Source organism: Saimiri boliviensis, chromosome 14 (assembly GCF_048565385.1).
Source record: "Saimiri boliviensis isolate mSaiBol1 chromosome 14, mSaiBol1.pri, whole genome shotgun sequence".
In the NCBI taxonomy this organism is placed as follows: domain Eukaryota; kingdom Metazoa; phylum Chordata; class Mammalia; order Primates; family Cebidae; genus Saimiri; species Saimiri boliviensis.
Genome location: NC_133462.1, coordinates 13,829,290 through 13,852,649, shown reverse-complemented (window position 1 = coordinate 13,852,649; position 23,360 = coordinate 13,829,290). Strand labels below are relative to the sequence as shown.

The 23,360-nt window shown below is 42.4% G+C and overlaps 1 long non-coding RNA gene across 1 annotated transcript; it reads left to right on the top strand.

Annotated features, from left to right (window-relative positions):
- The first annotated feature begins 13,322 nt into the window (after positions 1 to 13,322).
- On the top strand, positions 13,323 to 21,092 carry LOC141581263 (uncharacterized). Its single transcript, XR_012513826.1, has 3 exons — positions 13,323 to 13,441; positions 14,876 to 14,994; positions 20,395 to 21,092. It is a non-coding gene; the product is annotated as an uncharacterized LOC141581263 (long non-coding RNA).
- Positions 21,093 to 23,360: the final 2,268 nt, after the last annotated feature.

Genomic DNA, 23,360 nt, shown 5'->3' with positions numbered 1-23,360 from the left:
CTAGGATTACAGGTGTGAGCCACCATGCCCAGCTGTATATAGTCTGAATAACATCTCTGCTCATACTCCTCAGGGTCTATGCCATCCTACCAAGGCTTTCCCTTTCTCACCTCTACGGAGGCAAAACATCAGGGCCATGGGCAGTGGGCCCTCTTCCCAGCCATGTGGACTCAATGATTCAGGGCCAGCACCTAAGCCAGAGATCCAGCTGAATTACTCAGGCCCTAGCTGCTCATCAGGGCAGATAGACCCAGGTCAAGAGCCATATCCTGGGGACATAGGTAGATGGATCAGGAAGCTGGAGGTCAAGTAACCATTAGATACCTCCTAAACCCTCTGACCAGGCATCCCCAAACTTTTTACACAGGGGGCCAGTTCACTGTCCCTCAGACCGTTGGAGGGCCACCACATACTGTGCTCCTCTCACTGACCACCAATGAAAGAGGTGCCCCTTCCTGAAGTGCGGTGGGGGCCGGATAAATGGCCTCAGGGGGCCGCATGCGGCCCACGGGCCATAGTTTGGGGACGCCTGCCTCTCACCATGGCCAGTTTTACTACACATCTCTCAGGGAGTCTACTCCAGAAGGGACTGTTTCATCTGTACCTGGTTCCTGATGATATCTTTTGAATCATTAAGTTTGGTTTTGGGTAAAATTGTATATGTTTACTTTGATAGTTCTTCCAGTTGTCTTAACACATCAGGCAACAGAAAAGCAGCAGATAATTTGTTGGGTAAACACATGAGAAAAAGGGATGTGAGATCCACATGGATGATCTGAATTTCACTGAGTTTGAGCAGTCTCAAGATAATTGGTAGTTGAAACAGGCTGGTAGCTTTCCCCTTTCCTTTTTTTCAAATTTCCATTCAATTTTATCTATTTTTGTTTACTTATTTATTGATTGATTTTTGAGTTGGGGTCTCACTCTGTCACCCAGGCAGGAGTGCAGTGGTACAGTCACAGCTCACAACAGCCTTGAACTGCTGGGCTCCAGCGATCCTCCCACCTCAGCCTCCTGAGTAGCTGAGACCACAGGCATGCACCACCACACACCTGGCTAATTTTTGTATTTTTTTTTTTTTTTTGTAAAGACAGGGTTTCACCATGTTGCCCACCTCAGGCTGGTCTCAAACACCTGACCTCAGGTGATCCACCCATCTCAGCCTTCCAAAATACTGAGATTACAGGTGTAAGCCACCAGGCCCAACCTAACAGAAAAATATTTTTTAAATAATCATGTACTAGACACCCCACAGAGTGATCAAACACCTGTCTTTGGCAGCATTTGTGTAGTTTCTAATACAGCTTTAAAATATGTTAGAGTCTGACCAAGGCTCTAAATAAAAGGTGAGAGGTGAATATTTTGAATCAACTTGAAATAAGCAATGTTTCACGGATTAACTTTGAAATGTAAGATGACATGGGGCTGGGTGCCATGGTTCATGCCTGTAATCCCAGCATTTGGGAGGTTGAGGCAGGAGGATTGCTTGAGCCCAGGAGCTTGAGGAAAAAAGGAAAAAAAGATAACCGGGAGTAGTTGAGAAATGTGGTATCATTAAAATAAAGGCAATTTTTCTAAATTTTATTGTAAAAAAAATTGAAAGGAGTGAAACTGTTGAAAAATTAGCTTATTGGCTGGGCGCAGTGGCTCACACCTGTAATCCCAGCACTTCAGGAGACTGAGGCGGGCACATCACCTGAGGTCAGGAGTTCAGGACCAGCCTGGCTAACATGGCGAAACCCTGTCTTTACTAAAAATACAAAAATTAGCTAGGTGTGGTTGCCGGCGCCTGTAATCTCAGCTATATGGGAGGCTGAGGCAAGAGGACTGCTTGAACCCAGAAGGTGGAGGTTGCAGTGAGCCAAGATCGTGCCGCTGCACTCCAGTCTAGGCGACAGAGGGAGACTCTCTCAAAAAAACAAAACAAAACAAAAAATTAGCTCATTGATCATCCACATAGCAATTACCCAGATCAAAATTGGTAACATTTGCCGTATTTGCTTATTCTGTCTATCTTCTGGTGCATAGGAAATCACAAGCAAAATGTAGGGGCTTAAAACATCAAGAATTTTACCCCCTTCAAATTCTGTGGGTCTCCTGGGTGGTTCTTCTGACATGGGCTGTCTTGACTCATTTCTGCTGGGCTCTCTCATGTGCATGTGGTCAGCTGGAGAGTTGGGTGGTGGCTGGGTGACCTGGAATGGTCTCACCCACAAGACTGGTAATTGGCTGGCTGGCAGGCTGACCTCAGTTCTCCTCCACATGGCTAGCTTGAACTTTATCACATGGGAGTTGCAATGTTCCAAAGGGGGGCAAAAAAAACCAAAGAGCAACCCCTAATGAATAGGTGTTTTTCACACCTTTGCTTAAGTTACGTTTGCTAACGTCCCGTGTACCGTTGGCCAGGCCAAGTCACCAGGCTACCCCTGAGTCAATGCAGAAGAGCACTAACAAAAGGTATGTATAGAGGGAGGGGAATAATTTGTGGTTAGTCTATCTGTCTGTCTATCTCTCTTCTATCCATCCATCCATCCATTTATCATCATTATCATCTCTATTATCTTTGATTTGTCTGTTACTGTCAAACCATTAAAAGCAAGTTGCAGACATCATTTGCTTCACTCCTAAATATAAATTCTGGTATAGGCAAGGGGTCTTTCTCCAATTCAATTCTTCCCTTCTTTTCAGACTATTTTTTTTTTTTTTTTTTTTTTTTGAGACGGAGTTTCGCTCTTATTACCCAGGCTGGAGTGCAATGGCGCGATCTCAGCTCACCCCAACCTCCGCCTCCTGGGTTCAGGCAATTCTCCTGCCTCAGCCTCCTGAGTAGCTTGGATTACAGGCATATGCCACCATGCCCAGCTACTTTTTTTTTGTATTTTTAGTAGAGACGGGGTTTCACCATGTTGACCAGGATGGTCTCGATCTCTTGACCTTGTGATCCACCCGCCTCGGCCTCCCAAAGTGCTGGGATTACAGGCTAGAGCCACCGCGCCTGGCCTCAGACTATTTTTAAAGGGCTAAACAGCTTGAACCTTGGTCATTCATCTCACATTCACACAATAATTGTGACAGCGATAAAGAACACAGGGGAAAGACCTACAAGCCCAAATAATTAAAATATTTTAAAACATTAATTTTTACCCACAAGGAAATTGTAGGTTTGAGCCACAACATCTAACCAGATTTCTTGGAGAATCTATTTTTTTGGTATGACCAGGATAAAAGCACAGCCAGATAAGCTAGTTGCAATAAACTTGTCCATTTAGCTAAACGAAATCCTGCCTTTACTTTTCTCTTCTGTGCCAGTATTCCAGATATTGGTAATACAGAACCCTATACGATCCATTGGCTCAATGCTTATGCTATATTCAGGAAGACAAGACTGAGCCTTCCACAGGTCAGATTGCTGTTCTATTAGGTTGGCTGCTCCTGCGAGGTGGTATATCTAAGAAAACTGTAAACTCACCGTCACCTCTTCTTTGCTATTTTAAATGCATGCCTTTTTTGAGCAGTGTGGACTACGATAATTCACCAATGGTGAAGCATTCTCAGATGGCGGTGCTGGTAGAGTCGGTGCAGGCAGGAAGGCATGTTCACACGTGAAGTAGCAACTATCACTGCTGTAAGTGAAGTAGGGCAGGCAAACCCCCAAACCGGAGCTTAGCCCAGGAGGGTTCTTGGCTTTGTCTAGAAAAGAATCCAAGGGTGTTAAACAGTGGTGTTAAACAGCAACTTGTATTGAAGCAGCAACGTGCAGCAGCAGCAGAGGGACGGCTCCTTGCAGAGCAGGGCTACCCCAAGGCAGTGTGTCCAGAGCAGCAGCTCAAAGGCAGTTTTGCAGTCATAGTTAGACTCACGTTTAACTACGTGCAAATTAAGGGGCAGATTATGCAGACATTTCTTGGAAAAGCTTGGTAACTTCTAGGTCATTACCATGGAAATGGATGGTAACTTCCGGGTACTGCCATGGCAATGGTAAACTGACATGGCGCACTGGTGGGAGCGTCTTACGGGAAGCTGTTTTGGCTAGTCCTCAATTTGGTCTGGTGTCTGAGCCCCGCCTCTGGAATCAAGTCCCAACTCCTGCCTTAGAAAGATATTAACAACAGGGCTGGGTGCAGTGGCTCACGCCTGTAATCTCAGCACTTTGGGAGGCTGAGGCAGGTGGATCACGAGGTCAGGAGGCCGAGACCAGCCTGGCCAACATGGTGAAATCCCATCTCTATGAAAAATACAAATATTAGGTATGATGGTGGGCACCTGTAATCCCAGCTACTCAGGAGGATGAGGCAGGAGAATCACTTGAACCTGGGAGGCAGAGGTTGCAGCGACCCGAGATAACGCCACTGCACTCTAGCAACAGAGCAAGACTCCATTGCAAAAAAAAAAAAAAAATACTAAGAACACTGCAAGGATAAATTCCGGCTCCATTCAGAAGATGGCTTGTGTAATTATCTCGCTATTAGGTAGCTGGCTGGTCTCCTTGAGAAACAGTTCCATATCAAGTGCTCAGGGTCAGCTATTGGCAGGTTGGGTACTCAGTAGTGGCGGTAGCTTGATTAGTTTCAGTGAGAGGGAGCCTCTGATTGGTGCCCTCCTGCAGTAATGAGTTCATGCAAGATCTGCTTGTTCAAGAGTCCGGGAGCTCCCCTGTCTCCCTTTTGTCCTCTCTCTTGCCATGTGACATACCTGTTCCCCCTTCGTCTTCCACCATGAAGGCCTCACCAGAAGCAGATTGGGCCACATCTCACTTGAATTTAAGTGAAGGGGCCAGGTGTGGTGGCTCAGCTGTAATCCCAGCACTTTGTGAGACTGAGGCGGTAGGATAGCTTGAGCTCAGGAGTTCAAAATCAATCTGGGCAATATAGGGAGAACCCATTTCTCCAAAGAATCTAAAACAAATTAGCAAGTGTGGTACACACCTGTAGCCCCAGCTTCTTGGGAGGCTGAAATGAAAGGATCACTTGAACCCAAGAGATTGAGGCTGCAGTGAGTTATGATCCCACTACTGCACTCCAGCCTGGGTAATAGAGAAAGATCTGTTTCTAAAATAAACAAATGAAGTGAAGATCTCCAATCACAGCTCTGTACACCAGGATTTACCTTCACCACTGCCTGCAGAGCCACCTCTGAGTAGTGGTCCTGTAATATGGTAATTCAGGTTCAGCTCCCAAAATGTAGCAATTATACTGATCCATCTGTGAGCTGGACCTTTTCTTCCTTAGTTTCCTACCGTAAAATCTCATATGAGGTCATAAATGTGAATTGAGGGGACAACATGGCTGCAACCAAGGTCAATGACGTGAGAGTCTGAACTGTCTGTGTAACTCTTTTGTGCCATCTAGACCTCTTACAATGAAATCATATGTGCCGCCTAAATGACACTATGACTCAGTAGGTAATACCCAACTCATGACAGGTAGTTTTAGTCATATAGATACTTGATGTCCCATGGTCAAAATCACAGACTCTTCTTAGCGCTCAGCAGCTGGTTTTCAAATTGAAAGCACTTACATGCTGCATAATAAATGGGCTTACTTCAGAACCTTAGGGGCTGTAATTTTGCTTTTGTATCTTGCCAGAGACTCCACATAATAGCTCCAACTACTACAGATAGAACTGACACCATCAAAGTTGCTGATTCATGTGGCTCAGGGACAGGGAGATTGCATCACAGGCTGCACCTGCTGTACAGCTCTCACCTGCTTTGAAACTCAGCAGCCTTCAAGTTTATCTGAAAAATGAGTCAGAATAATATTCCAGGCCAAGCATGATGGCTCAAGTTATAATGCCAGCAGTTTAGCGATTGCTTGAGGCCAGGCTGGGCAATATAGTGAGAATCTATTTCTTAAAAAGAAAAAAGGAAGGAAGGAAGGAAGGAAGGAGGGAAGGAGGGAAGGAAGGAAGGAAGGAAGCAAGGAAGCAAGGAAGGAAAGGAGGAAGGGAGGGAGGAAGCCAGGGAGCCAGGGAGGGAGGGAGCCAGAGAGGGAGGCAGGGAGGGGAGCTGAGGTGGGAGGATCTACTTGAGCCCGGGAGGTCAAGGTTACAGTGAGCTGTGATCGTGCCACTGCACTCCAGCCTGGGCAATAGAGCTAGATCTTTCTAAAACAAAACCAAAAACCAGCTATAAAAGACACCTGGAACTATTAAAGAAGAAAAGAGAAAAAAAGAACACTATTCTGAAGTATGATTTATATATGTATCATATAAATCATATATATAATATATTATATATATATATATATATATATACACACACATCTATATACACCCATCTATCTATTATTTTATTTTACCTTATTTTATTTTTGAGATGTAGTTTCACTTTGCCACCCAGGCTGGAGTGCAGTGGTGTGATCTCGGCTCATTGCAACCTCTGCCTCCCGACTTCAAGTGATTTTCTGCCTCAGCCTCCTGAGTAGCTGAGTAGCTGTGACTACAGGCATGCGCCACCATGCCTAATTTTTTTATTCTTACTAGAGACGGGGCTTCACTATGTTGGCTAGGCTGGTCTTGAACTCAAGTGATCCACCCACCTAGGCCTCCCAAAGTGCTGGGATTCCAGGTGTGAGCTACCACGTCCCACCCTATCTATCTATCTATCTATCTATCTATCTATCTATCGATCTATCTATCTATTATCCATCTATATCTCTATCATGTATCTATCTATAGCTTTCAAATGTCAAAGAGGCTTATCAAATTATGTGCCTCTTTATCAGTTTAGGAAGTTTGAGTTGTAATAACTTATTCTTTACCTTAAGGGAGACATTATGGCATGTCCCAGACAATTGCATTTCTAAAATCTTCACTGATGTGGTAAGCTAGTGAATTTTCACGAGGTTTATCTTCCTCTTTCTGTCGCTCATTTGCATTACTATGGTTTCTACAGTGATTGCCACTTCCTGATCACCAGGTCCAATCAGCGTGATGTTATTGGTGGAATGAACCAGTGTTATGCTCTTCAGAATGTAAAGATAATCAAGACCTCTGGGGTCTTGATAATATGACGGAGATTAGGACGGTTAACAGGAACCTGGGGCAAGACAGTACTGCAGTCCTTACCATGCACACAAGAATGGCTTTTGATTCTCCTAAATGTCAGAGATCAAATAAAATATGTTTGTCAGATCACTTTTCTTTTTTTTTTTCTTCTACCCAAATCAAAAGGACATTTGTCAGATCACTAAGCACATACTAAGAACTAAAAACTGGGCCAGGCACGGTGGCTCAAGCCTGTAATCCCAGCACTTTGGGAGGCCAAGGCGGGTGGATCACGAGGTCAAGAGATCGAGACCATCCTGGTCAACAAGGTGAAACCCCGTCTCTACCAAAAATACAAAAAATTAGCCGGGCATGGTTGTGCGTGCCTGTAATCCCAGCTACTCAGGAGGCTGAGGCAGGAGAATTGCCTGAACCCAGGAGGCGGAGGTTGCGGTGAGCCGAGATCGCGCCATTGCACTCTAGCCTGGGTAACAAGAGCGAAACTCCGTCTCAAAAAAAAAAAAAAAGAACTAAAAACTAAGTTGGTCAACTTCAGTGAAGCCATCACATCTGACATAGCAGCTGAAATTGAAGCTGCGATTTGGTTACATTTAAAGTAGTCACTATGACTTAGCTTTGGCCACATAATCAGTGATATGGATTGGCTGTGTCCCTACCGAAATCTCATCTTGAATTGTAGCTCCCATAATTCCCACGATGTGGGAGGGACTCAGTGAGAGATAATTCAATCACTGAGGTGGTTTCCCCCATACTGTTCTCGTGGTGGGGAATAAGTATCCTAAGAGCTGATGATTTTATAAGGGGAAACCCCTTTTGCTTGACTCTCATTCTGTCTTTGCCGGCTGCCATGTAAGACATCCCTTTGTTCTCTCTTGTTCTTCTGCCGTATTTGTGAGGCCTCCCCAGGAACGTGGAACTGTGAGTCCATTAAACCTGTTTTTCTTTATAAGTTACCCAGTCTTGGGTATGTCTTTATCAGCAGCGTGAAAGCAGACTAATACAATCAGTAACCCCCAACGCAGAGGCTTGAAACTACAAGTATTATTTCTCATAATTCTAGGGGCTTTCTGAGCACTCCTTTTGCTCTGGGCCGGTATGGCTGCAGCTGGATAGTACAGTCAGGCCTCACTCAAATTTCTAACAGTTGGTTGGTTACTTGGGCGGGGGAGCATGAGGATTATTTGACCTTATGTTTCTCATCATCCCTTAGTCTAGTTCAGACTTGTTTGAACCCATGGGAGTTGGGTTTGAAATGCAACAAGAAAGCAGTTTCCATTTGGTGAGTGTTTTTCAAATCTCTCTACATGTCACATTTACTAATGACCCAAAGAAAATCAAATGTATATGCCCAGATTCAGGGAGTGGAGAAGCTGGCTCCACCTTTGAAGGAAGAGCTGCAAAGTCATGTTGCAAAGAGTATACACACACAGGAACGGGAAGAATTTGTGGATTTTTCAATCTACCACATCCACTAGCTTCAGCCATGCAGGTTTTTTTCAGGCATCAGGTGAAATGAATGGGGATATGATATGGACAAATAATCCTGCATCCTCTAACTTTCTGATAATGATACAATCTCTGCAATGCCTCCCATGACACGTTATTGAGTTTCAAGAGCTCCTGCTTGGCCCTTTATACCATAAGGACTCTTAGTTCACAAGTTAGGAAGCCACTATAATGAGTTCTACCAGAAGATCTCTATCCCAATATATGTTTAAGGGTAGAGGAAAACAACCATAGGTGAGTTCACGGACTCACTGAACTCACTGTGAGATCAGACTTGGGCCAAACCTGGTAAGTAATCAAGCTCAAAATCCTATCACGAGGATCTAGAGCAGGCGTCCCCAAACTACGGCCCGCGGGCCACATGCGGCCCCCTGAGGCCATTTATCCAGCCCCCTGCTGCACTTCAGGAAGGGGTACCTCTTTCATTGGTGGTCAGTGAGAGGAGCACAGTATGTGGCGGCCCTCCAACAGTCTGAGGGACAGTGAACTGGCCCCCTGTGTAAAAAGTTTGGGGACGCCTGATCTAGAGGGTCTCTTCTGGAAACAGTCCTCTTAGCTTACATTCCCTACAGGGAGGATCCAGAGAAGTTTCTGTGCTATTATTTTATCAGCAGGTACAATTCCAGGAAAGCAGGAGTGAGAGAAAAGTGTAGTGTGATAGGGAAGTGGGGAACGTTTGCATGAAGGTCTTATTGAGCTGGCCACTGCTTGCTATCACGTGTGATTGATTGCTTAATTTTGAATTTTAAGACCTTCTATCTGAGGAGAAGTAGGGAGGTAAATTTATCCATTGGCTCCTATCACTTATTCATGAAAGGTTTGTCCCAGAGAGTACTAACTCCACTGTACTTTCAGGTCATGTGTGGCTTGTTTAATGGGTTCTGTAACGTCTCATGCATCAGCATCAACAGGAAAGCCCTAAGGCTTGAGACAAGTAGTGCCCATTGCAGGCACGAGGTCAGGTTCTGTTGTTGCTTGTGCCCATGTGGAGTTGGTCTGAGTTCATGCAGAGATGTTGCTGCAGCAGTGAATCAAGAGAAACAAGTTTCCAGAGGCCCCAGGCACAGGTGAGGCTGAGAGGATCTGAAGTGACACATACGATGTGTCTTAACTCTTTCCTAATTCAACTCTTGCATGCATTTGAGCCTGGTGACGATTAGAATTTAAATTCTAAACTACTGATGCTGTATCATTAATGACTAGTTGTCTATTATTAAAAGTTTCTATCTCTTCTTGTCAGTTCTTTAAGTTACAGCTTTCTAGGAAATTGACCATTTCATCTGTTTTCAAATTTATTCTAATTCAAAAAACATTTTCTTTTCTTGTGTAGTCTTTTTTTTCTTAATATTATTTGTGCCAGTTCTCTTTTTTATTGATCTTGCAAAATAATCTCTTTTTAATTATCTCAGAAGTGGATCACTTCAAATAAGCCAACTTCTAATAAGCCAGTGCCAACTTTCTTTGTATTTATTCTGTTATTCTGTTTTCTAACTTCAACCTGGACACAGGCTTTAATCTTCATTCTTTTCATTTTTCCCTTCTTCTTCTTCTTTTTTTTTTTGAGATGGAGTTGTGCTCTTGTTGCCCAGGCTGGAGCGCAGTGGCGTGGTCTCAGCTCACTGCAACCTCCACCCCCAAAGTGCAAGTGACTCTCCTGCCTCAGCCTCCTGAATAGCTGGGATTAGAGGTGCCTGCTACTATGCCCAGCTAGTTTTTGTATTTTTAGTAGAGAAGGGGTTTCACTATGTTGGCCAAGCTGGTCTCAAACTTCTGACCTCGGGTGATCTGCCCACCTTGGCCTCCGCAAGTGCTGGGATTACAGGTGTGAGCCACCTTTTCCCTTCTGTTGAACTTATTTTTGTCATATCCTGTACCCAATAAATTTAATACCTAAATTAAAAAAAAAATTTGGCCGGGTGCGGTGGCTCAAGCCTGTAATCCCAGCACTTCGGAAGGCCAAGGCAGGTGGATCACAAGGTCAAGAGATCGAGACCATCCTGGTCAACATGGTGAAACCCCATCTCTACTAAAAATACAAAAAATTAGCTGAGCATGGTGGCGCGTGCCTGTGATCCCAGCTACTCAGGAGGCTGAGGCAGGAGAATTGCCTGAACCCAGGAGGCGGAGGTTGCGGTGAGCCGAGATTGCACCATTGCACTCCAGCCTGGGTAACAGGAGCAAAACTCTGTCTCAAAAAAAAAAAAAAATTATTTTCAAATAGTTCAACTCATAAGAAGTTGCAAAAATAGCACAGAGAGTTCACATATATCTTCACCCAGTTTCCCCAATGATAATATCTTACACAATCATAGTACATTGTTTGAACCAGGAAACTGCTGTTGTTATAATATCTATTATTAACTCGGGCACATGCTGTATATGTATACATTATACATATTTTATGTTTACTGCATGTATTATATTATACAAATGTATATAATGTACTCTATTATGGGGACCAGTAGTAGTCTGGCTTGATAGTTTTTCTTTCTTCCTTTTATTAACATATGATCCTAAACTTCTTGGTGTTCTAGTCCTGTTATTTGTTGCTTCTGCTGCTGTAATTTAGGGTGGCTTATGTTAAATTTGGGGTTATTTGTAAATATTCCTCAAGGTGTGAATGGAAGTGACATCCTTCCAGAAGTTTTCCTTGATGGTTGCTCCACACTTGTGTTCCTTGGCTTGTGGCAGCATAAGTCCAACTTTCATGTGACATTCTCCCTGTCTGCACATTTCCTCTTTTTAAAATTAGTTTAACTTTTTATTTATTTATTTTTTTGAGATGGAGTCTTGCTCTGTCACCCAGGCTGGAGTGGCGCAATCTTGGTTTACTGCAACCTCTGCCTCCCGGGTTCAAGCAATTCTCCTGCCTCAGCCTCCCAAGTAGCTGGAATTACAGGTGCACGCCACCATGCATGGTTAATTTTTGTATTTTTAGTAGAGACGGGGTTTCACCATATTGGCCAGGCTGGTCTCAAACTCCTGACGTCAAGTGATCTGCTGCCTCAGCCTCCGAAAGTGCTGGATTACAGGTGTGAGCCACCACACCTGGCCACATTTCTCATTTAAAAAATAAAACCTCTAATCTTTTCTTTGTTCTTCAGACATACCAAACAGCCCCTGGTCTGCATGTATACCCCAATGCAATTCTTTCTACTTAACTAAGTTGTTTTAATTTCAGACATTAGTCTATATTTTATTTGACTTTGACATACTAAAATATATATATATTCAGTAAGTCGCAAAACACATCATACATCAGTTATATCCTCAAAACCTTTCAAAATGTCACAGACATATACCCAGTCCTGTCGTATGCACTCTCTCTCTCTAAAACACATGGTATTTGTCACATATCACAGAGACATATCCCTGCCCTGATAATCATACAGACACCTACATGTACTCAATGTCTATAACAGACCATCCACTCCAGACCTGTCACTCATATGCATGCAATATGTTACGTACAGTCACAAAGACACACTCTGTTATGTGCACAGGTACTCACAACTGTGACAGCACAGTCCCACAGACACATATACTGACAAGTCAGATGCTCAAGACACACACACATACAGAATTCTCTTTCTTATAGACACACACACACATAAACAGAAAGCCAGCCTGACTTGTCTAACCTAAAGAGGCCCTCACGCATAGTATCTGTCAGACTGCATGTACCATGATTCACATGTACATAAGAACTGTCCCATAGTCATGCAAATACATTTTGGCCCTGTCACTTCCACAGACACACACAAAACATGCACATCCACAAGCCTTCTTCATAATGTCACAGAGACCCATCTGGCCCTGTAACATAAACAGGTGCTAACCTTTCACATACTTCATATACTGTCAAACCCATACAAGCTACCAACCAACAAACATGCACAATGCCTGTCACACACAGTCACAGAGACATGTCCTGACTTGTCACATTCACAGATCACACACACACTCATACCAAATAATCACAGAGATACACCTGAGACCTGTCACATATTACAGGACACATTCATGCCATCATAAAAACACACTGCAGCTGTCATACTACATACTAATCCGCACGCTTGTGTCACAGTCACAGAGTTATCCCAGTCCTGTCATACACCAAGCACTTTCTTCTCTTTCGCACATACACACAGTCTGTCACACAGTCACAGAGAAACACACCTGCTTTGTCATGAGCACACATGCGGTCATGAAGACATACCAGGGCCATTTCATGTGGACAGATGCACACAAACACACCATTCCATGTGTCACAAGACATCCCGGCCCCGGTCATGCGCATCTCATGCAGACACATTACCATCCGAAAGGCAGGGCACATCCTTGGTTCTATTACACACACAATATTGACACACATTCCCCATACTATGTCTGTCATCACCATGGACGGTGCATCACACGTGGCCAGGGAGACGCCCGACCCTGTTTTGCCCACCCCTTTCCCTCTTCACAACCAGCCACACTGTCGACTTCTTCAGCTGCTCGCATTCGCCTCACTGCCTCTCCCACCATCACCCGCACTGCCAACTGGATCACCAGTTCGCAAAGTCCTCTTCGCCTCGCCCTCGCCCTGCTTCGATGTCACCTTCCGAAACTACCGGCTCACACGCGGAGTCCAAGAACCACTAGAATTCGCAAAGCGCTTCAGAAACTCACGGTCATTCGGCCCGGTGGCCTGTGGGAACTGTAGTCCAGGGCCGGAAACGCAGAAGACGCCGGAAACCCAAGTGTCTGGGGACCGCGCGGCCCGGGGGTTTCCGGCGGTTGTTGTCGGTGCTCTGAGTGCGCAGGCGCGGGCACACAGCAGGGAGCATGTATTGAAGGGTGAAAGGAGAGGTGAGAGGCAATAAATTGATTACGGAAACAGATGGCATACTTTTTCAGTTATCAAATTTCAAAAACAAAAAATGTGAGTGGTACGCAGTATTGTTGATAATGTGGGGAAATGAGAACTTTCATATATAATTGGCGGAAATGACTATAGCTTTTCTACAGTTTTGTATAGTAGCATTCACAAAGTGAAAGCAAACCCTAAGCAACCAGCATTTTTACATACAAGAATCTAGCCTACGAAAATGCCGGCATGAAAGACAAAGATGTGGATACATTAATGCTTACCAAAGCCGTGTCTGCAGTACTGAAGAATTCAAATCAACCTCAATGTTGGTTTTTTGAGACATTGTTAGTCTGTGCTTGCCAATATGGTAGCTATTTGTGGCTATTTAAATTTAAATTTATTAAAATTAAATAAAATTTAAAATTCGGTTTCTTACACTTGCCACGTTTCAAAGGCTCATTAGCCAAGACAGCTAGTGGCTACTGTATTGGACAAAATGGATATAAACATTTTGTTGTTGTTGTTGTTATTGCATTTTAGATTTTGGGGTACATGTGAAGAACATGCAAGATTGTTGCATAGGTACACACGTGGCAGTGTGATTTGCCGCCTTCCTCCCCTTCACCTATATCTGGCATTTCTCCCCATGCTATCTCTCCCCAACTCCCCACACCCCGCTGTCCCTTCCCTATTTGGATATAAACATTTCTAACATGATAGAAAGTTATATTAGACAGTGCTGGTGTAGGTAATAATTGAACATTAAAAAGAATGAATTAAATCTATAACTGACATGAAATGAAGTGGAAGAATGTGTTCAAGTGGAAAGGGCAAATGGCAGAATTATATGGATTGCATTATCCCATTTCTGTATAAAGTAGCTGTGTCTTTATACATACATCCAGTGTACAGAAAAATCTAGAGGAATACCTGAAAATATTAACTTTGGTCATTTCTGTAGATAGGGAATGAGTAGGGGGACACTTTCATTTCTGACATTATTTATCATCAGTTGTTTGAATATTTAAAAACTGAAGGCCGGGCACGGTGGCTCAAGCCTGTAATCCCAGCACTTTGGGAGGCCGAGGCGGGTGGATGACGAGGTCAAGAGATCGAGACCATTCTGGTCAACATGGTGAAACCCCATCTCTACTAAAAATACAAAAATTAGTTGGGCATGGTAGCGCACACCTGTAGTCCCAGATACTCGGGAGGCTGAGGCAGGAGAATTGCTTGAACCCAGGAGGCGGAGGTTGCGGTGAGCCGAGATCCCGCCATTGCACTCCAGCCTGGGTAACAAGAGCGAAACTCCGTCTCAAAGAAAACAAACAAACAAACAAACAAACCAACAAACCCTGCAACAAGTAACTGAATGTTGCTAAATCCAAATAAATATTTTTATTATTTTGAAATATTTTTGGCTACTTTCTCCTATTGTAATGACTTACTCTTTGTTGAAATACTGAACTACTTTAATTTAAAAGACCTCCCTCATTTCTGTTTTAGCTCCTCACTGAAAAGCATTAGAACATGGAATTACTTGAGTGACTAAAAAGTAAAACAATAAGGAACTGATCATGGCATCAGAAAAAGTGAAATCAGTTTGATCAACGTCAAATCCCAATGTAAGTATTTTTAAAAACATTTTTTACTTTGTAATTTCAAAAGCAATGCATGTTTATTACATAAAATAAGAATACAGATCAAGTGCAATAACAGAAAAGATCCTTATAGCCCATGGAGTGGCTGAAAATGAATGATTGCAAATGGGTATGGGTGTCTTTTGAGGGCAATGAAAATGCTCTAAAATTGATTGTGGTAACGGCTGCATAGCTCCTTGAATAAACTAGAAACTACTGAATTCGGCCTGGTGTGGTGGCTCACACTGTAATTTTAGCACTTTGGGAGGGTGAGACAGGTGGATCACCTGAGGTTAGGATTTCAAGACCAGCCTGGCTAACATGGTGAAACCCCATCTCTACTAAAAATTAGAAAAATTAGCCGGGCATGGTGTCGGGCACCTGTAATCCCAGCTACTCTGGAGACTGAGGCAGGAGATGGATTCTTGAACCCAGGAGGCAGAGGTTGCAGTGAGCCGAGATTGCACCATTGCACTCCAGCCTGGGCAATAAGAGCAAAACTCTGTCTCAAAGGGAAAAAAAAGAAATTACTGAATTGTACACTTAAAATCAGTAAATTGTAGAGTATATGAATTATATCTCAGTAAAAGTATTACGTAAAAACAATAATCTGTGTTAACTAGTTAACCACCTGGAAAAATAAAGTAACTTCCATCTCTCCTACATTAAAAAAAATAAAGTTTACAACATGTATAACTTAAAAGTAGACTAGAAGAGTACTTATCAAATTACAAATTGATGTGACTATAATTTTGGTGTGTAGGCATGACAGCCAAAACACAAATTATGAAGTAAATAGTTAACAAATTATAGAAAATATAAAGTAGGTTTCAGTAAACTTCCCTCCCTCAAATTTAAGCAGCAAATAAACTAAGGGAAAATATTTTAGATACAACTAATAGATAATCAATAAATTTAAAACAAATCAACATATAAATACAAAAATGTATAGAAATAGATAAAGAATATAGACTCTTAAAAGGAAAAGTTGAAAATGACAAATATTTGAAGGCATGTCTAAGCTTATGAGAAATAAAAGATATGGGAATATTATACAAATAAAATGTTATCATTGGTCTAAGGGCTAGGAAAGAGTCAAAAGAATTATAAATTTTAAGAAGATATTCATTCACAATATTTTTGGTGGGAGGAATCCACTTACATTTCTTTCTTTCTTTTTTTTTTTTTTTTTTTTTGAGACGGAGTTTCGCTCTTGTTACCCAGGCTGGAGTGCAATGGCGCGATCTCGGCTCACCACAACCTCCGCCTCCTGGGTTCAGGCAATTCTCCTGCCTCAGCCTCCTGAGTAGCTGGGATTACAGGCACGCGCCACCATGCCCAGCTAATTTTTTGTATTTTTAGTAGAGACGGGGTTTCACCCTGTTGACCAGGTTGGTCTTGATCTCTCGACCTCGTGATCCACCCGCCTCGGCCTCCCAAAGTGCTGGGATTACAGGCTTGAGCCACCGCGCCCGGCTCCACTTACATTTCTGAGAGTCATTTTACATAAATATTTAAGAGAAGCATCTCTTTTAATTCAGGAATCCATTTCTAGAAATGTAATCCATGAAAATTACTGAAGCAGTGAAAAATGTATAAAATATTCTTTATAGCAGTGGTACCCAACCTTTTTGGCACCAGAAACCAGTTTGGTGGAAAACAGTTTTTCCACAGAGGGGATGTTGGGGATAGTTTTGGGTTGATAGAAGCACATTAGATTTATTGTGCACTTTATTTCTATTATTATTACATTGTAATATATAACGAAATAATTGTACAACTTGCCATAATGTAGAATAAGTGTGAGCCCTGAGCTCATTTTCCTGCAGCTAGACTGTCCCATTTGGGGGTGATGGGAAACAGTGAGAGATAAGCAGACGTTAGAGTCTCATAAAGAGTGTGCAACCTACATCCATCACATTGCAGTTCACAATAGGGCTTGTGCTCCTATGAGAATCTAATGCCATTACTGATCTGACAGGAGGTGGCGCTCAGGCAGTAATGCAAGCAGTGGGGAGTGGCTGCAAATACAGATGAAGTTTTGCTCACTTTCCCACTGTTCACTTCTTGCCGTGTGGCCCAGTTCCTAACAGGCCATAGACCACTACCCATCTGTGGCCGAGGGACTGGGAACCCTGTTCTACAGGAAATTAGTTAAAACAGAAAAAAAATCTAAGAAAAAACAAAAATATACAGGTAACTTAAATTTGATACTCCATAAAATAAGTAACAAGGGAGCCATTAATATGATAATGTACAATTAACCTTGCCCAAAACAGAAGAATATTCATAAGCTATTAAGAAACAAAAAAATACAGGTTAGATGAGAATATGCAAGGGGTGCTTATAATTTTTGGAAAAAAGATACACAAGGATAAACATTGAAAAATTAAGTATTTTAAAAGTTATATTCTAAAACTAATCACTAGCTAATTTTAGCAAATAAACATTTTTCAACTCAGTTTTCTCACCTTTCAGTGGGATAATTACTACCATCATCTGGATTTTTTTTTTTAGAGATGGGGTTTCACCATGTTGACCAGGCTGGTCTTGAACTCCTGACCCCGTGATCCACCCATCTCAGCCTCCCAAAGTGCTGGGATTACAGGCGTGAGCCATTGCGCCTGGACTTGGATTCTTTTTTTTTTTTAACAGAATAGTGACTAAGCCCCAAGACACTGAAACACAACCAACTCAGTTCAAAGCCTTATCTTACCATTTTAATAGCTGGGAGAACATAGGCAAGCATTTAGAAATTTGTGTGTGTTTCATTTATTCTCCTTGGCATGATCCAGTAGAACACTGATACCATATACAGTTTTTTCTTGGTGGGGTGAGGGGGAGCTTTTTGTTTTCGCTTGAATTAATTAATTCCTATGAATCACGTGTCAATGGATCTGGCATACAGGAAGCTCGTATCTTCTTCAGGCTCCTGGACCAAAATTGTGATTCTGTCATGAATGTAGAAGGAGATAGCTGTTGGGTAGGATACCACCAGTGATTGTCACGCTGGGCAAAATATCCTTCACAGTTGAGGGAAAAAGAAAGACATCTAGATTTGCAGGGGGTCAGTAATTATGCCAATCATCTAAGCTGTCTCAGAGAACTCTTAGAGGAGGAAATCAAGCCAAATGATATTTGTGAATCAGAACTAAGCTTTCACAGAAGAGGAAATGAAGTGGACACCAGAAAGTGATGCTTCCACCCCTTTGATCCTCTATCCTTTCCTCTCAAAGTCCTCAAGCACTTTCCCCTCTCAAGGCCTTTGCTCTCGGAATTGTCTCTTCCCTTAAGCCTTTGCCCTAAATATTCATTGTCTTCTTTCTCTTTCTTTCTTTTCTTTTCTTTTCTTTCTCTCTCTCTCTCTCTCTTTCTTTCTTTCTTTCTTTCCTTGACAGAGTTTTCCTCTTATTGTTCAGGCTGGAGTGCAAGGGCAAGACTTCAGCTCACTGCAACCTCTGCCTCCGGGGTTCAAGCAATTCTTCTGCCTCAGCCTCTCAAGTAGCTGGGATTACAGGCATGTGCCACTGCCCTCAGCTAATTTTGTATTTTTAGTAAAGATGAGGTTTCTCCATGTTGGTCAGGCTGGTCTCAAACTCCCGACCTCAGGTGATCTGCCTTCCTCAGCATCCCAAAGTTCTGGGATTACAGGCATGAGTGTCATTTGCTTTTTATGGTAAATGAGCTAAGACTAAGAATGGCTTTTGCTTTTTTTTTTTTTTTTTTTTTTCTTTGAGACGGAGTTTCGCTCTTGTTACCCAGGCTGGAGTGCAATGGCGCGATCTCGGCTCACCGCAACCTCCGCCTCCTGGGTTCAGGCAATTCTCCTGCCTCAGCCTCCTGAGTAGCTGGGATTACAGGCACGTGCCATCATGCTCAGCTAATTTTTTGTATTTTTAGTAGAGACAGGGTTTCACCATGTTGACCAGGATGGTCTCGATCTCTTGACCTCGTGATCCACCCGCCTCGACCTCCCAAAGTGCTGGGATTACAGGCTTGAGCCACCGCGCCCGGCCGGCTTTTGCATTTTTAAAAGGGTTTTAAAAAAAGATTAATAGCATTTTGTGACTGTAGAATAATGAGATTCAATAATCTGATGTCACACCTCAAGGAACTAGAGAAACAAGAACAAACCAAACTGAAACCCAGCAAAAGAAGGAAATAACCAAGATCAGAGCAGAACTAAATGAAATTGCAACAAAAAATAAAAAAGATAAATGAAACAAAAGCTGGTTCTTTGAAAAGATAAATAAAATTGATAGATCATTAGCAAGATTACCAAGTAAAGAAGAAAGAAAAATCCAAAGAAGCTCAATTAGAAATGAAATGGGAGATATTACAACTGACACCACAGAAAAGCAAAAGATATTCAAGGCTACTCTACTAACAACAACAAAAGAAATTCCAGGACCAGACAGATTCACAGCTGAATTCTACCAGACATTCAAAGAAGAATTGGTAACAATCCTATTGACAATATTTCACAAGATAGAGAAAGAGGGACTCCTCCCTAAATCATTCTTTGAAGCCCAATATCACCCTAATATCAAAACCAAGAAATAACATAACCAAAAAAGAAAACTATAGACCAACATCCTGGATGAACACAGATGCAAAAATCCTTAACACAATACTAGCTAACTGAATCCAACATATCAAAAAATAACACACCATGATCAAATGGGTTTCATACCAGGAATGGTTTAATATAGGCAAGTCAGTAAATGTGATGCACCACATAAACAGAATTAAAAGCAAAAATCACATGATCCTCTCAATAGACACAGAAAAAGCATTCAACAGAATCCAGCATCCCTTTATAATAAAATTCTCAGCAAAATCAGAATACAAGGGATATACCTCAATGTAATAAAAGCCATCTATGACAAACCCACTGCCAACATAATACTGAATGGGGAAAAGTTGAAAGCATTTTTTTTTTTTTTTGAGGCGGAGTTTCGCTCTTGTTACCCAGGCTGGAGTGCAATGGCGCGATCTCGGCTCACCGCAAGCTCCGCCTCCTGGGTTCAGGCAATTCTCCTGCCTCAGCCTCCTGAGTAGCCGGGATTACAGGCACGCGCCACCATGCCCAGCTAATTTTTTGTATTTTTAGTAGAAACGGGGTTTCACCATGTTGACCAGGATGGTCTCGATCTGTTGACCTCGTGATCCACCCGCCTCGGCCTCCCAAAGTGCTGGGATTACAGGCTTGAGCCACCGCGCCCGGCCGAAAGCATTTTTAAAAGAGTTAATTGAGCTTCTTTGGATTTTTCTTTCTTCTTTACTTGGTAATCTTGCTAATGATCTATCAATTTTATTTATCTTTTCAAAGAACCAGCTTTTGTTTCATTTATCTTCTATGTTTTTTGTTGCAATTTCATTTAGTTCTGCTCTCTGAGAACTGGAACAAGACAAGAATGCTCACTCCCACCATTTCTCTTCAACATCGTATTGAGTGTCCTAGCCAGATCAATCAGACAAGAGAAAGAAGTAAAGGGCATCCAAACTGGTAAAGAGGAAGTCGAATCTGTTGCTGTTTGTGATAATATGATTGTTTACCTAGAAAACAATCCTCCAGAAAGCTCCTAAAACTGATAAAAGAATTCAGCAAAGTTTCCGGATACAAAATTAATGTACACAAATCAGTAGCTCTTCTATACACCGACAGCAACCAAGCTGAGAACCAGATCAAGAACTCAACACCTTTTATAACAGCTGCAAAAATAAAATGAAATAAAATACTTAGTAATATACCTAAGCAAGGAGGAGAAAGACCTCTACAAGGAAACATCAAAACATTGCTGAAAGAAATCTTAGACGACACAAACAAATGGAAACAAATTCCATGCTCATGGATGGGTAGAATCAATATTGTAAAAATGACCATACTGCCAAAAGCAACCTACAAATTCAATGCAATTTCCATCAAAATACTGCCATCATTCTTCACAGAACTAGAAAAAAACAATCCTAAAATTCATATGGAACCAAAAAAGAGCCCACATAGCCAGAGCAAGACTAAGCAATGGAGGCATGACATTACCTGATTTCAAACTATAAGGCCATAATCACCAAAACAGCATGGTACTGGTATAAAAAAGGCACATAGACCAATGGAACAGAATAGAGAACCCAGAAATAAACCTAAATACACCCAACTGATCTTTGACAAAGCACACAAAAATATCAAGTGGGGAAAGGACACCCTATTCAACAAATGGTGCTGGGATAACTGGCTAACCACATGTAGAAGAATGAAACTGGATCCTCATCTCTCATCTCATACAAAAATCAACTGAAGATGGATCAAGTACTAAAATCTAAGATCTGAAATTGGTAAAAATTCTAGAGGGTATCATTGGAAAACCCTTCTAAACATTGGCTTAGGCAAGGATTTCATGACCAAGAACCTAAAAGTAAATGCAATAAAAACAAAGATAAATAGCTGGGACTTAACTAAAGAGCTTTTGCACAGCAAAAGGAACAGTCCACAGAGTAAACAGACAACCCACAGGGCAGGAGAAAATTTTCACAATCTATATATCTGACAAAGGACTAACATCCCAAATCTACAAAGAACTCAAACAAATTAGCAAGGAAAAGCAAACAATCCCATCAAAAAGTGGGCTAAGGACGTGAATAGTCAGTTCACAAAAGAAGATATACAAATGGCCAACAAGCATATGAAACCATGCTTAACATCGCTAATAATCAGGGAAATATAAATCAAAGCCACAATGTGATACCATCTTACTCCTGCAAGAATGGCCGTAATAAAAAAATAAAATAAAATGTTGCCATGGATGCGGTGAACAGGGAACACTTTTACACTGCTGGTGGGAATGTAAACTAGTACAACCACTATGGAAAACAGTGTGGTGATTCCTTAAAGAACTAAAAGTAGAACTACTATTTGATCTAGCAATCCCACTACTGGGTATCTAGAGGAAAAGAAGTCATTATACGAAAAAGATACTTTCACATGCATATTTACAGCAGCAGAACTGGCAATTGCAAAAATCTGTAACAACTCAAATGCCCATCAGTCAATGAGTGGATAAAGACACTGTAGTATTTGTATACAGTAGAATACTACTCAGTCATAAAAAGGAATTAATTAATGGCATTCGCCTGGATAACACTGAAGACTGTAATTCTTTTCTTTTCTTTTTGAGATGAAGTTTCACTCTTCTCACCCAGGCTGTAGAGCAATGGAGTGGTCTTGGCTCACTGCAACCTCCACCTCCCAGGTTCAGGTGATTCTCCTGCCTCAGCCTCCCGAATGGCTGAGATTATAGGCACCCACCACCATGCCCAGCTGATTTTTCTATTTTTAGTAGAGATGGGGTTTCATCATGTTGGCCAGGCTGGTCTTGAATTCTTGACCTCAGGTGATTCACGTGCCTCATCCTCCCAAAGTGCTAGGGTTACGGGTGTGAGCCACTGTGCCCAGCCTGGAGACTATTATTCTAAGTGAAGTAACTCAGGAATGGAAAACTAAGCATCATATGTTCTCACTCATAAGTGGGAGCTAAGCTGTGAGGATGCAAAGGCGTAAGAATGACACAATGGACTTTGGAGACTCAGGGTAAATGGCAGGAAGGGGGTAAGGAATAAAAGACTAACAACTGGGTGCCATACAGCTCAGGTGATGGGTGCACCAAAATCTCACAAATCGCCACTAAAGAAGTTATTCATGTAACCAAACACCACCCATTCCCCAATAACCCATGGAAATAAAAAATTTTTAAAAACCAAAGACCCCCAAAATATTCAAAGCAGTACTTGTAGGAGTCATTGAGCAAGTAACATGGGAAGAGAGGAGGCTGCTTCCACCAGTGGTTTGGAGGTGGAGCAGATGCTGGTGATAATCAAGTTCCAGATGAAAAATGGGAGTGGATGCCAAGAGCTGAAGGACCCTGCAGATGAGGACTCAGACCCACAATACTGGATGATGGGAATCAACCAGGGTAGCGACCTCAGCTGAGGCAGTCTTTTCTTGATAAGCAAGAGAGACCAGGAGGTGAGAGATGGCAGAGGGTGTGAGAGGTGATATCAGTGACCAGAAAGAGCCCTTAAAAGGTAACACTTCCTTTTTTTTCTTTTTTCTTTTTTTTTTTTTTTGAGACGGAGTTTCGCCCTTGTTACCCAGGCTGGAGTGCAATGGCGCGATCTCGGCTCACCGCAACCTCCGCCTCCCGGGTTCAGGCAATTCTCCTGCCTCAGCCTCCTGAGTAGCTGGGATTACAGGCACGTGCCACCATGCCCAGCTAATTTTTTGCACTTTTAGTAGAGACGGGGTTTCACCATGTTGACCAGGATGGTCTCGATCTCTCGACCTCGTGATCCAC